Source organism: Mandrillus leucophaeus, unplaced genomic scaffold (genome assembly GCF_000951045.1).
Source record: "Mandrillus leucophaeus isolate KB7577 unplaced genomic scaffold, Mleu.le_1.0 Scaffold326, whole genome shotgun sequence".
NCBI lineage: Eukaryota > Metazoa > Chordata > Mammalia > Primates > Cercopithecidae > Mandrillus > Mandrillus leucophaeus.
Window position 1 is genome coordinate 1,672,535 of NW_012103432.1, and position 12,454 is coordinate 1,684,988.

Below are 12,454 nucleotides of genomic sequence, written 5' to 3' on the forward strand. Positions count from 1 at the left end.
TTTTTTACTTAAAAAAACAAACAAACAATGAATAAATAAATATAAAGGAGAGGGCGACAGAGGGAGAGAGGGAGACAGAGTCTCACTGTGTTGCCCAAGCTGATCTCAAACTCTTAGGCACAATTGATCCTCCCGCCTTGGCCTCCTGAAGTGCTAGGATTATAGGTAATAGCCACCACACCCAGCCCCCCAGGCTGGTCTCAAACTCCTGACCACAAGCATCCTGCTGCTTCAACCTACCAGAGTGCTGGGATTACAGCCACTGTGCCAGACTATTTTGTGATAATTTCTAAGTGCAGTGAAATATGCAGTTGTACAGAGACTATGGGTGTGATCCAGTCTTACTCCAAAAGATACATATTAAGGGCCAGGCACAGTGGCTCACACCTGTAATCCCAGCACTAAGGGAAGCCAAGGTGTAAGGATTGCTTGAGCCCAGGAGTTCAAGATCAGCCTGGGCAACATGGCGAGACCCTATCTCTATTTAATTAAAAAATATTAAGGTATATGACCAGACACCGTGGCTCACGCCTGTAATCCCAGCACTTTGGGAAGCTGAGATGGGTGGATCACTTGAGGTCAGGAGTTTGAGACCAGCCTGGCCAACATGGTGAAACCCCGTCTCTACTAAAAATGTAAAAATTAGCCGGGTGTGGTGGCGCATGCCTATAATCCCAGCTACTCTGGGAGTCTGAGGTAGTAGAATCACTTGAACGGAGGAGGTGGAAGTTGCAGTGAGCCGAGATGGTGCCACTGCACTCCAGCTTGGGCGACAGTGAGACTCTGTCTCAAAAATACAAAACTAAGCAAAACCACAGTGAGGTACTATTTCACACCACTAGGATTGCTAAAATAATAAACCAGGTATTAAGTGTTCATGAGGATATGGAGAAATTAGAATCCTAATGCATTGCTGGTGGATTTATAAAATGATGCAGCCACTTTGGGAAACAGTTAAACATAGAGTTAGCATGTGGACCAGTAATTCTACTCCCAAGAAAAATGAAACATATGTTCCGACAGAAACTTTTATATTAATTCTAATAGCAGCATTATTGATTGATTGTTTCAGGGTGTTGCTGTTACCCAGACTGGCATGACATGGCTCACTGCAGCCTCCACCTCATGGGCTCAGTCAGTCCTCCCACCTCAGCCTCCCAAGTATCTGGGACTACAGGCATATGCCACCATGAGTGGCAATTTTTTTTTTTGAGACAGAGTCTCACTCTGTCGCCCAGGCTAGAGTGCAGTGTGACTCACTGCAACCTCCACCCGGCCGGTTAAAAACTCTCCTGCCTCTGCCTTCCGAGTAGCTGGGACTACAGCCACACGCTACCACGCCCAGCTAATTTTTTGTATTTTTAGTAGAGACGGGGTTTCACCATGTTGGTCAGGCTGGTCTCGAACTCCTGACCTCAAGTGATCCACCCACCTCGGCCTTCCAAAGTGCTGGAATTACAGGCGTGAACCACTGTGTCTAGCCCAGCATTATTTATAATAGCCAAAAAGTAGAAACAATCCAAATGTCTATCAATTGATGAATAGATAAAATATGGTATATCCATATAAAAGGATATTATTCAGCAATACTATTGAAGGAATGCAGTACTAATACATGCAGGAGAATACTACCTTGTTTATGGCCATATGTTTGTATAGTAAAAGTATTTAAAAATGCAGGGGAATGATAAACATCAAATTCCCAATTCCTCTGGGGAGGAAAGGAAATATAGTATTTCCCCAGGACAAACTTCTTAAAAGGATTGGAGAACTACTTAAACATGTCAGATCTTGACACTGTCCTGATGTCCAGGATGGCCTCCTGTCACTGATAACAAAATCCAAAATAGGGTTTACAAGGCCTGCCATGAACTTTCCCATCCCTCTCTGACTTCATGTCCTGCCAGGTCACTGCTTTTTAGCTAGTCTGGGCTTTCTGATGTTCCCCAAACATGTTGCCATCAAGCACACCTCCCTGGGGCCTTATTATTATTGTTATTATCATTATTATTATTATTTTGAGATGGAGCCTCAATCTGTCACCCAGGCTGGAGCGCAGTGGTGCAATCTCGGCTCACTGCAATCTCCATCTCATGGGTTCAAACGATTCTCCTGTCTCAGCCTCCCAAAGTACTGGAATTACAGGTGTGAGCCACCATGCCTGGGGTCCCTGGGACTTTAGCCTTTACAGTTACCTCAGCCTGGAAAGCTTTTTTACAGAGTTCTCTTCCCTACTCCAAGTCCATCTGCTTACACCTTACCTCCACCCTGTTTAAAATGCTCTTTTTCCACGGTTTTATTCTCACTGTAGCAGTGTGACCTGATACGGTGTATCTGTTTGCTTATCTAATGTCTGCCTCTCTCACAGGAGTGTATTTCTAGTGCTCGGATCATGCCTAGCTCATAGCAGGAACTCAATAAGTGTTAAATGAATGAATGATAACTTCAATGTTTTATTTAATGGAAAAAAGATCTAAAGCATATAAGCTAAATCTTAAGTTTTGATACAGCTAGATGTTGAGTACAGTTTTATTTCTATTTTTTGATGATAATTTTTGTGTCGTATTTCATACATACGCTCCCGGTTGACAAAAACTAGCTCCCTAAAATACTGTTGTAGACATAAGAAAGAAATGAATTGTGATACGTAAGCCGTTAAAGAAACCCATAGCCTCATTTATAGTATATCAGGTTTGCAAGTGGTTTAAAACAATAGCGGTTTGCTGAATGTTCTTACTAGCATGAGGGGACAGCTTGTGAGAAATAGGAAGAGGCCAGAGAAGGTCCCGGGGGTCTGGCACACTCTGGTATACTTCATCACCTCTCCCTGAGCTCTCCCTACAGGGCAGTGGGGCCAGTGGTGACTTCTGCAGCACCCTCTCCATTGTCTTACCTAGGGCTTCAGCTATGAGACGCCGGCTGGTGCTACAAGGAAGGGGAAATGCGTCAGCTCTTTTCTCTGCTCTTTTCTCACATTGATTTCAAACGCCAAGAAGCTGGGCTGAGAAACCGGGCCTGTGATCCTGGTTGGACTGCAGTCCACCACGTGCTGAAGAACTCCGCGAGTTGTGCTAAAGGGTAGTGTCTTTATTGCCTCCTGTATAAGCTTGACTTTTATATAGGCAAGCAGATTATTTCCAGGACAACTAAATTAGTTGGTGCCAAACCTCATTTCCTAGAAACAGACATTTTCTTAGTAGAGGAAACCCATAGAACCGTCTGTTTCCATCTAAGTGTAGCTAATAACATGAATAACAAAAAGAGCTAATTATTTAAATAGCAAAAATAAGTATGGAAGATGAATGTGAAGTAAAATTCTAATATTAAGCCACTGATTATTTTAAAACAATCTGATTAAATTGTACCTCTGAAATAATTAAAGGAAAATTTGATTGTTAGAACATCTCAATTCATTGGAAGGCCATGGAATTAATAAAATAAAAAAAGAAAATCTCAGGCAATATAAACTAAGGAATGGCAAATGGAATATGTATTGATTGGTGCAAAGTAATTATGTTTTTTGCCATTGAAAGTAATTACTTTTGCCATTACTTTTAATGGCAAAAACCGTGTAATGTCAGTTACTTTTGCACCAAACTATAAATAATTGGACTCTAGTTCCAACTTTGGTATTTAACTTTCCCACAACTGTTGACAAATTGCTTAATCTACTTTCCTTGATTTTGTCAGTCAAGTGAAGAGGAAGAGACAGCTTGAGAAACATTTGTAAGAGAAATGCTTATTACTTTGTATGTGTTTTTCATCTTGCATATTAAATATAAATTCCTTTAGGCGATATTCTTTAAAATGATTTCCTAACTCCCTTTTATATTTACACCCATGTTCTCTTTAAAAAAAGAAATACTGCACAATTCTTGAAGACAAGGATTACCTCTTATTTGTATCATCAAATATAGAGTACAGTTTTTTTGTTTGTTTGTTTTTTTGAGATGGGTCTTGTTCTATCACCCAGGCTGGAGTGTAGTGGCGCCATCATGGCTCACTGTAGCTTCAACCTCCTGGGCTCAAGAGATCCTGCCACCTCAGCCTACCCAGTAGCTGGTACTACAGGCATGCACCACCATATCCAGCTAATTTTTAAACATTTTGTGTAGAGATAGGGTTTCACTGTGTTTCCCAGACTGGTTTTAAACTCCTGGGAGCCAAGCAGTCCTCCCGCCTTGGCCTCCCAAAGTGTTGGGATTACAGGCATGAGCCACTGTGCCCAGCCTAGAGTACGGTTCTTGACGTATAGATAGAAATTAAGTATTCGTAGAATGAGTGAAAAAAAAAAAAATGAAATGATTATGTTGATTTTGAGTTTCTCAGTGGAATAGGGCTTTGGGTTCCTAGAGAAACTTTAATGTCAAAAAATTATTTTGTAGTTTTGAAAATGTTAAAAAATTGAACATGAGAAATCTCCACTTCTCTGGGCACGTGAAATTAAAGGGAGGGATGATCAAGTTGTGAGAGATTGCCTAGACTAGCAGTGGTGATGCAAAAAGGTGAACATGTAGACTGCTGTATTCTGTACCCCCCCCCACACACACACACACAGTCCCCTACCTCCTGGGAAAGCAAAAGTTGTTATTGTTTTTTGAGACAGAGTCTCGCTCTGTTGCCCAGGCTGGAGTACAGTGGCGCACAGTTTCGGCTCACTGCAACCTCTACCTCCCAGGTTCAAGTGGCTCTCCTGCCCCAGCCTCCCGAGTAGCTGGGATTATGGGCGTGTGTCACCATGCCTGGCAAATTTTTGTATTTTTAGTAGAGACAGGGTTTCACCATGTTGGTCAGGCTGGTCTTGATCTCCTGACCTAGTGATCAGGAGTTCAAGGGAGCCCGCTTTGGTCTCCCAAAATGCTGGAACTACAAGCGTGAGCTACCGCGCCCGGCAGCAGAAGTTTTTGAAGATTTCTAGACAATGTGTGTAAAGACCTTTAGACTCTAAAGTTAATGTTTTTGCCTTTTGCAGTCTTAGGCAGATACAGTGAGGTGTAAAACACCTCTATCCAAACACCTGAGTTGGACTGGGCTGAAGATTTAAGTCCTTCAGTTCAGTGTAGTATCTCAAGGGTGGGATCCATTGTATGTTTGTTACAGGCCACTCCCTCTAGCTTTATCTGCTAAGCACTGTGAGATTGTGCTTGATTTCACTTTGCCTTTCTAGTTCAGGCCTCCAGCCTCCCCAGCTGGAGGAAAATGTCCTGTGTAGAAAACTGGTCATAAATTTAGGGCTCTTATGGAATTTAGTCTGTCATGCCAACCCATACAGCTGTCAAAAGTTCTGCTGGTTTTTCTTTCTCTTGGAGTTCTGCCTATGGCAAGCCCCAGTTATCATCACTCACGCTGAAGCTCTGCAAGTACCACAAGGAGAGAGAAAATGGCTGGCACTTTCAGCTCACCTAGAAAGGGCTCTTCCCCTGTGGAATTTTAATTCTGGTAGTCCTCTTTGCTATGCATAGAAGACAGCTCTTCAATCTTTAAAGCCATTTATTTATTTGAATAATCTATATGGTTTATCTAGTTGTTACTGTGAAAGCAATAGCTTTCCTCTCTCTATTAAAGCTAACCTAGAAGTGGAAGTTTCATTGTTTTTTGAATTTTTGTTACCACAAACATGACATAAGAATAAATTTGTTCTGGGCCAGGCATGGTGGCTTACGCCTGCAATTCCAGCACGTTGGAAGACCAAACTGGGAGGATTCCTTGAGGCCAGGAGTTCAAGACCAGCCTGGGCAACATAGGGAAACCTCATCTAAAAAAAAATCACCCAGGTATGGTGGCGAGCTCTTGTATAGTCTCAGCTACTCTGGAGGCTGAGGTGAGAGGACTACATGAACCCAGGAGTTTGAGGTTACGGTGAGCAATGGTTACGCCACTCTACTCCAGCTTGGGCAGCAACAGAGTGAGACCTTGTCTCAAAAGAAATAAATAGGCCAAATGTTTAAAGTAGGAAGTCAAGGTGGCCAGCCATTCCACTAAAGATAACCAGTGTTTTTAATTTGGTTTGTAGCATTCGAGATTAGCATGTGTGTACATGAGTTTGTCATTTTGCCTTTTTTTTGGGGAGTGGGGGAGACAGAGTCTTGCTTTGTTGCCCAGGCTGGAATGCGGTTTCAGAATCTTGTCTCACCGCAACCTCCATCTCCCAGGTTCAAGCAGTTCTCCTGCCTCAGCCTCCTGAGTAGCTGGGATTACAGGCATGCGCCACCACACCCAGCTAATTTTGTATTTTTAGTAGAAATGGAATTTCTCCATTTTAGTCAGGCTGGTCTCAAACTCCTGACCTCAGGTGATCCGCCCGCCTCGGCCTCCCAGAGTGTTGGGATTACAGGCGTGAGCCACTGCGTCCAGCCGGGAAATAGTTTTTAAAAATTTCTTGAAACCCTTAAAGTTGACAGGCTCTGCTAACATGATAAATACCCAATAAAAATGTAGAAAAGAAGTTCTAAGAGATTTTAATATAGAATCTCTGTCTGTTAACTTTTTTAGTTGAGAGTAACAGAAACTGACTCTGGTTAAACTAAGCAAAAAGGTGATTTATTGGAAGGACGATAGGTATGCAAAAAAGGGATGGGGGATGAAATTGAACAGGTCTCAGAAAGGCAGGAATTGGCACAGATCTTGGGACCTCAGCTGCAGGAATTTGTGAACCCTTGCTTCAGGACATTGGAGACCCACTGCCCTTCAGACTCTCTCCCCACTGAAATTTTAAATCCCCATAAAAGAGGGTTGTTGGATTTCTTTTGGCAGAGGTGTCGGTGCTGTGTCCATCAGTTATGGTCCAGGAAATATGATCACAAAGCATACACGTGACCACCAGAGGCCCATCCGTGTGTATCAGGGAGTATTTCCAGAGAAGGGAAATTGACACAAACGAGGTTGCCTTTCCAGTGGTGTGCACCACAAAACCAGATTGGAGCACGTGGAGGGGGCAGAGTGGAGGGTATGGTATTACAGGCTCAGAACATGTCAGCAGTGGAGGAGAGCTCAGATGAAGATGCAGAATTTGTGGCAGAGCTGCGCTTGTACTCCAGTCTTCCGGCTCTTGCGTCTCTTACACTGCGATGCTTATCTAGAGATGGAAAAGTGTTACAGCAGAGGCTTGGGTGGCCAGTGAGTGTGATAACTCCTGGGCAGACATCAGTGCCCAGTGTATACGGGATGCCACTGAACTGAAATGGAAATGTTCCACTCCATATATGCTTGAAGATCTCCTTTTGGGGGTTTTCAATAGGAAAATGATAATGTCAAAATATAAATGTGCTTCACAGCTAGTTTTGGAAACATTTTTCATTCCATTCCGCATGAGATACTTACTAACAAAAATTAAGAAATTTATGCCGATTACAAGAAAAACTGGACTTCCTCCTTTTCTAGATTTCCTTGCTGAAAAAAGGAGACACTTCTGAACATACACATTCAGAGCATGGTATAGCCTATGTGATTTGTGTAAAGCTCCAAACTGTCCTCTTTAATATGTGTGGTATGCAGTAGGGAGAGGCCAGTACATTTCAGTAAAATTCCAAGAAAGGACAGTTTCAGCAGAACGGATTTTAAGGAGCAACAGGAACACACCACTTGAAAATGAGTAGGGTTCGTTTAATGGACAAAGCATGATAACAGTTCTTTGATTGCTGAAGAATAATGGGTGGTTCACATTAGACATTAAGTTTTTAAAAATAATGTTCCAAACCATTCACCAGCTAGGCAGGTTCTGTTATCCTGCTGTAGCATGCAGCTGGAATGTGCTTATTTGCTTAAGGAAATCATGCTTTTGTGATTTTGTATTCATATCACAAATGTGTGCTTCTGTTTCCTAATAATTACTTCGCCATTACTGCATCGTAACATAGTTACTCCCTGCCCTTTCGTGGGATTCTTGAAACCTTTACTCAGGATCATTTCTCCTAAGTCAGTTTACAGTGCACTAAAAACTTTTTTATTTTAATTGTTTAAAATAAATTTTTCCTGAGACTTGAGAAAGACAGAAGGCAACATATAATCCAGGGTTTTCTTTTGCTATAGAGGATATCATTAGGACGTTTGGCAAAATCTGAATAAAGTTGTAGACTAGGCTGGGCACAGTGGCTCATGCCTATAATCCCAGCACTTTGGGAGACCAAGGCAGGAGGATAGTTTGAGCCCAGGAGTTTGAGACCAGCCTGGGCAATGTAGTGAAGCCCCATCTCTACAATAAATAAGTAAATAAATAGGCTGGGCATGGTGCCACTTGCCTGTGGTCCCAGCTTCCTGGGAGGCTGAGGCTGGAGGATCACTTAAGCCTGAAAGGTAGAGGCTGCAGTGAGCCATGATTGCACCACTACACTCCATCCTGGGTGGCAGAGTCAGATGCTGTCAAAAACAAAAACAAAAAAACAACTTTCTACCTCCTTAAAATTCTCTTGTGCCCCACAAGAAGCTCTTGGACTGAAGCACAGAAAGTCATTACTAATTCTATCTGGAAGCCAGAAAATAAGGTGGAGCCAAAGATGACTCCAAACTTGGGAGACTGGGTAGACTGGATAGTGATGCTGTTGACCAAAATAGGTAATAGAAGAGGAGTGTCAGGTTTTCACTGAGAGGGAGGGTTAGGATGGTGAGAAGTTCAGCTTTAGATTTGTTGAGTTTGAGGTGCCCATGAAGTCTAAGTGGAGCTATATAGGAGGCAGGTGGAAATGTTGAGTGTGGAGTTCTGGAAAGGAATCTGGGATTGCAGTGTAGGCTTGAGCTTACTCGTAGCATGGAAGGTCTAGCTGAGAACTCATAAGTAGATGAGAATTCACTAGAGAGGCTATCGATAGTGAGGTGACTGAGGTTGTGATGATAGGCATGTTTTGCTTTTATTAACTCTGTTGTAGTCCAAATGGTGAATTAAGTCAATGACAAAATTTAGTTTAAGCATTAAAAAGAAATGGCAAGTAAAAATTCAGTCATCTCTACTAAAAATACAAAAATTAACTCGTAAAAAACAAGAAGAAAAATCAAACCAGTTTAGAAGGTTATGAACAAAAAATATGCCTTCTTTTCCCACCCCACTCCTTACCCCAGTTTCTTGTGTCTCCTTCCAGACAATTTTAGTCACATGGAAATATATGTATTATGCATATGGCTTATCTTTTATTATACTTTCCCATTATTGCTTTAGTTAGGAGTACCTTTTCAGCTGCTTAATAAACATAGTTGACAACCCACAGGCATGTGGACAAAATGGCTCATTAGTTTGATTTTTTTTTTTTCCTTCTCTTGTTCTGTAAAGTGTTTTACGGTGGTGTGCTTGTAGTCTTGTCTGAAAAAAATTTATTCCTTTGCGTTTGTATTTTCTTCAACAGTAATATTACCGTTCAAGCAAAGATTTCTTGATATTCCTAAATCTTTCCTTGATTAATAGTGCTAAGATAGTGTCACATTCTTCTTTGCTTAACGTGAGCAGACTGTGAACAGACTGATACGAAATGTTATTAAGTGTTAACTATTTATTAAGACTTCATAAATACTACCCTGGGTGCTAGATGTGCAATGATGAGCAAAACAGACCTGGTGTTTTTCCTCAAAGATTATTACCTATGTATAAGAGAGCAATACCATTATTATTGTTTGAATCATGTGAAAGATACGATTTAGCATCAGTTCTTAAAGGTGAAGTGATTTTATTCTCTCAGAGTTTAAAGACTTTTCACCTTTGAGAGACCCGTGTGTCAGTTGGCGTGCCCACCCCGCCCCCCTCCAACATCAGTCACTCTGTTTTGACTGAAACCAGATTCCAGAGTCACTTCTTTTCACAGATTCTAAACGTGGAAAAAAAGAAACCCCACCCACTTCCTAGTTGAACCTTAATTCTTTAAAATACATTCAATTTTGAATAAGGCTTTGGTAAAATCACACCGTTCTTCATAATGGTTTAGCATCCTCCTCCCTAGAGAGTCCAGCCTACGGTATGAATTGACTTGATCCTGCCCGTGTGAGTGTGCCTGAAATTAAGGCGGATATCTTTCAGAGACCCACCCACAGCATTCCTGACCTGTAAACTCGCTGCACGTCGGTTAGAGACTGCAGGGGGGCTCTGTGATTTCCAGGCTTTTTAATGATGTGTACAGTTGAGAGTAAATAGTTTAAATAATTTCATAGTTAGGGAGAGTTCGGCACTGGTATTAAACAGAGTTCTTAAGGCAAAATATTTTCAGATACAGTTTTTAAAGAGATGATCAGAATGTTAATTTTTTTTGTGTTTTAAATTGCTTTTCATTTTGCTTTGTCCGGCTTAATAACTTTTTTATATTGTTATGTTGTTAATTTTTAAACAATTTTCTGTCTTCAGATACTGGCTCAATTTTAGCTATTCTGTTCTAAACACATTACAACCTTACTCCCACATAAATGTTTAAGTATTAAATATTGACACCAGACTTTCTCCAATGTGGAAGAGATTGATGAAGACCTAAATGAGTTTGTGAATAGTTTTCAGAAGTTATTTAGATCATCAAGTTGAATCAGTACCAACAGATTCCATCCATCTGCCATGCCTATCTGAGTGCCTGTCCTTTTATACAACTGTGTCTTTCCAAACTGTTCCAATTTGTAACACTGAAGCAGCTTTCCAAAACTAACATTACCAGGATAGGATACTCTAAAATATCTTTACCCCTTGGATATGTATAACAATTGATTGTATAGTTATGTAAATTTCATTAATTTGTTTTTATTTGTTTATATCATATCTCTGATCAGATTGCCTGAGAGGACAAGAAAGGATCTTTTAGTTCTTTGGGACTTTTCATGATGCTTAATTGACAATATGCCTCCGGTAAATTTTGATTAACCATCCTCACTGCAGTTGTTCCAAAGTTAAGATTAAAGTTAACACACAAACTTGTCTAGCAGATTTCTTCTATAAAGCAAGATTTCCATTAAAATTGACCAAGAAGGAAAAAGTTATCATCTATGAGATCAAAAGTAAAGTAGCTTGGTTTTTGTATATTAAAGTCCAAGTGTCCCAAAAGTTAAAACAAGGGATAATCTCACAATTTTTGGGAATGAATACTTAAGATGAAGGGAGACAGAAGAATTCACGACGGTTACTAATAGTTTTTCCCCTTGTTTTGGGTTTCACTTTCTTTTTACTTTTATATAATGCTGGACCACACTTTGGTTTTTTTGTTTGTTTGTTTGTTTGTTTTGAGACAGGGTCTCACTCTGTCACCCAGGCTGCAGGGAAGTGGCACGATCATGGCTCACTGCAACCTCGACCTCCTAGATTCAGGTGATCCTCCCACCTGTCTCCTGAGGAGGTGGGACTACAGGCATGCGCCACCTTGTCCAACTAGTATTTTTTTTTTTTTTTTTTTTTTGTAGAGACAGGATTTTACCATGTGCCCAGGCTGGTCTCAAACTCCTGGGCTCAGGTGATCTGCCCACCTTGGCCTCCCAAAGTGCTAGGATTACAGGCATGCACCAGTGCACCCAGCCTAGACCACACTTATGTAATATAACATCTTAGTTTTTTGCATGATTTACTTGTGTTATCACTACCGACAAAGGTTAATTTGAACTACGTGTTTCTACAGGGGCCTACTGCTGATAATTATTTGGAATACTATGGCTGGGTGGCTTTGAGAATGTGTGGTAGTAAAACATTTACAAATATTTTACATTCTAAAGCTGAATTTACTTTTGAACTTTTGATCTCTTCGTCTGTAAGCTAATATAGTACTTTTCTTGGGATAGGCTTTCTCTTGTTGATTTACGTTTTTTGCTTTTTTTATTAGAACAAAAGAAATTACGCTAACATTTTAGGATCTATTTAAGAAAATCAAATAATGGTAAAGATCAGTATTAGGTGGTATTCTTACACAGCCCTTCTTGCTCCCCTTCCTTTTACTGTTCATCTGAAATGCATATAATTTATAAATTATTTCTATTGAAAACAAGTAGCCCAGCCGGGCTCGGTGGCTCACGCCTGTAATCCCAGTACTTTGGAAGGCCAAGGCGGGCAGATCACAAGGTCAGGAGATCGAGACCATCCTGGCCTTGATCCAAAAGAAAACAAGTAGCGTTTTCTTTGGGATCACCTCTTAGTGTTACATTTGACTATCACTTACAAAATTCTTTTTTTTTTTTTTATTTTTTTTTGAGATGGAGTGTTGCTCTTGTTTCCCAGGCTGGAGTGCGATGGCGTGATCTCGGCTCATCGAGATCTCTCCGTCTCTCAGGTTCAAGCAATTCTCCTGCCTCAGCCTCCTGAATAGCTGAGATTACAGGCATGTGCCACCACACCTGGCTAATTTTTGTATTTTTAGTAGAGACGGGGTTTCACCATGTTGGCCAGGCTGGTCTTGATCTCTTGACCTCGTGATCTGCCTCCTTAATTCTTTAAAATACATTTAATTTTGAATAAGGCTTTGGTAAAATCACACCGTTCTTCATAATGGTTTAGCATCCTCCTCCCTAGAGAGTC

General features: G+C 41.0%; 1 protein-coding gene across 1 annotated transcript in view; it reads left to right on the forward strand.

The window, feature by feature from the left end:
- SPTLC2 (serine palmitoyltransferase, long chain base subunit 2) overlaps positions 1-12,454 on the forward strand; it is a 125,333-nt gene that overhangs the window by 5,682 nt on the left and 107,197 nt on the right. The gene's annotated exons all lie outside the window — the stretch shown is intronic.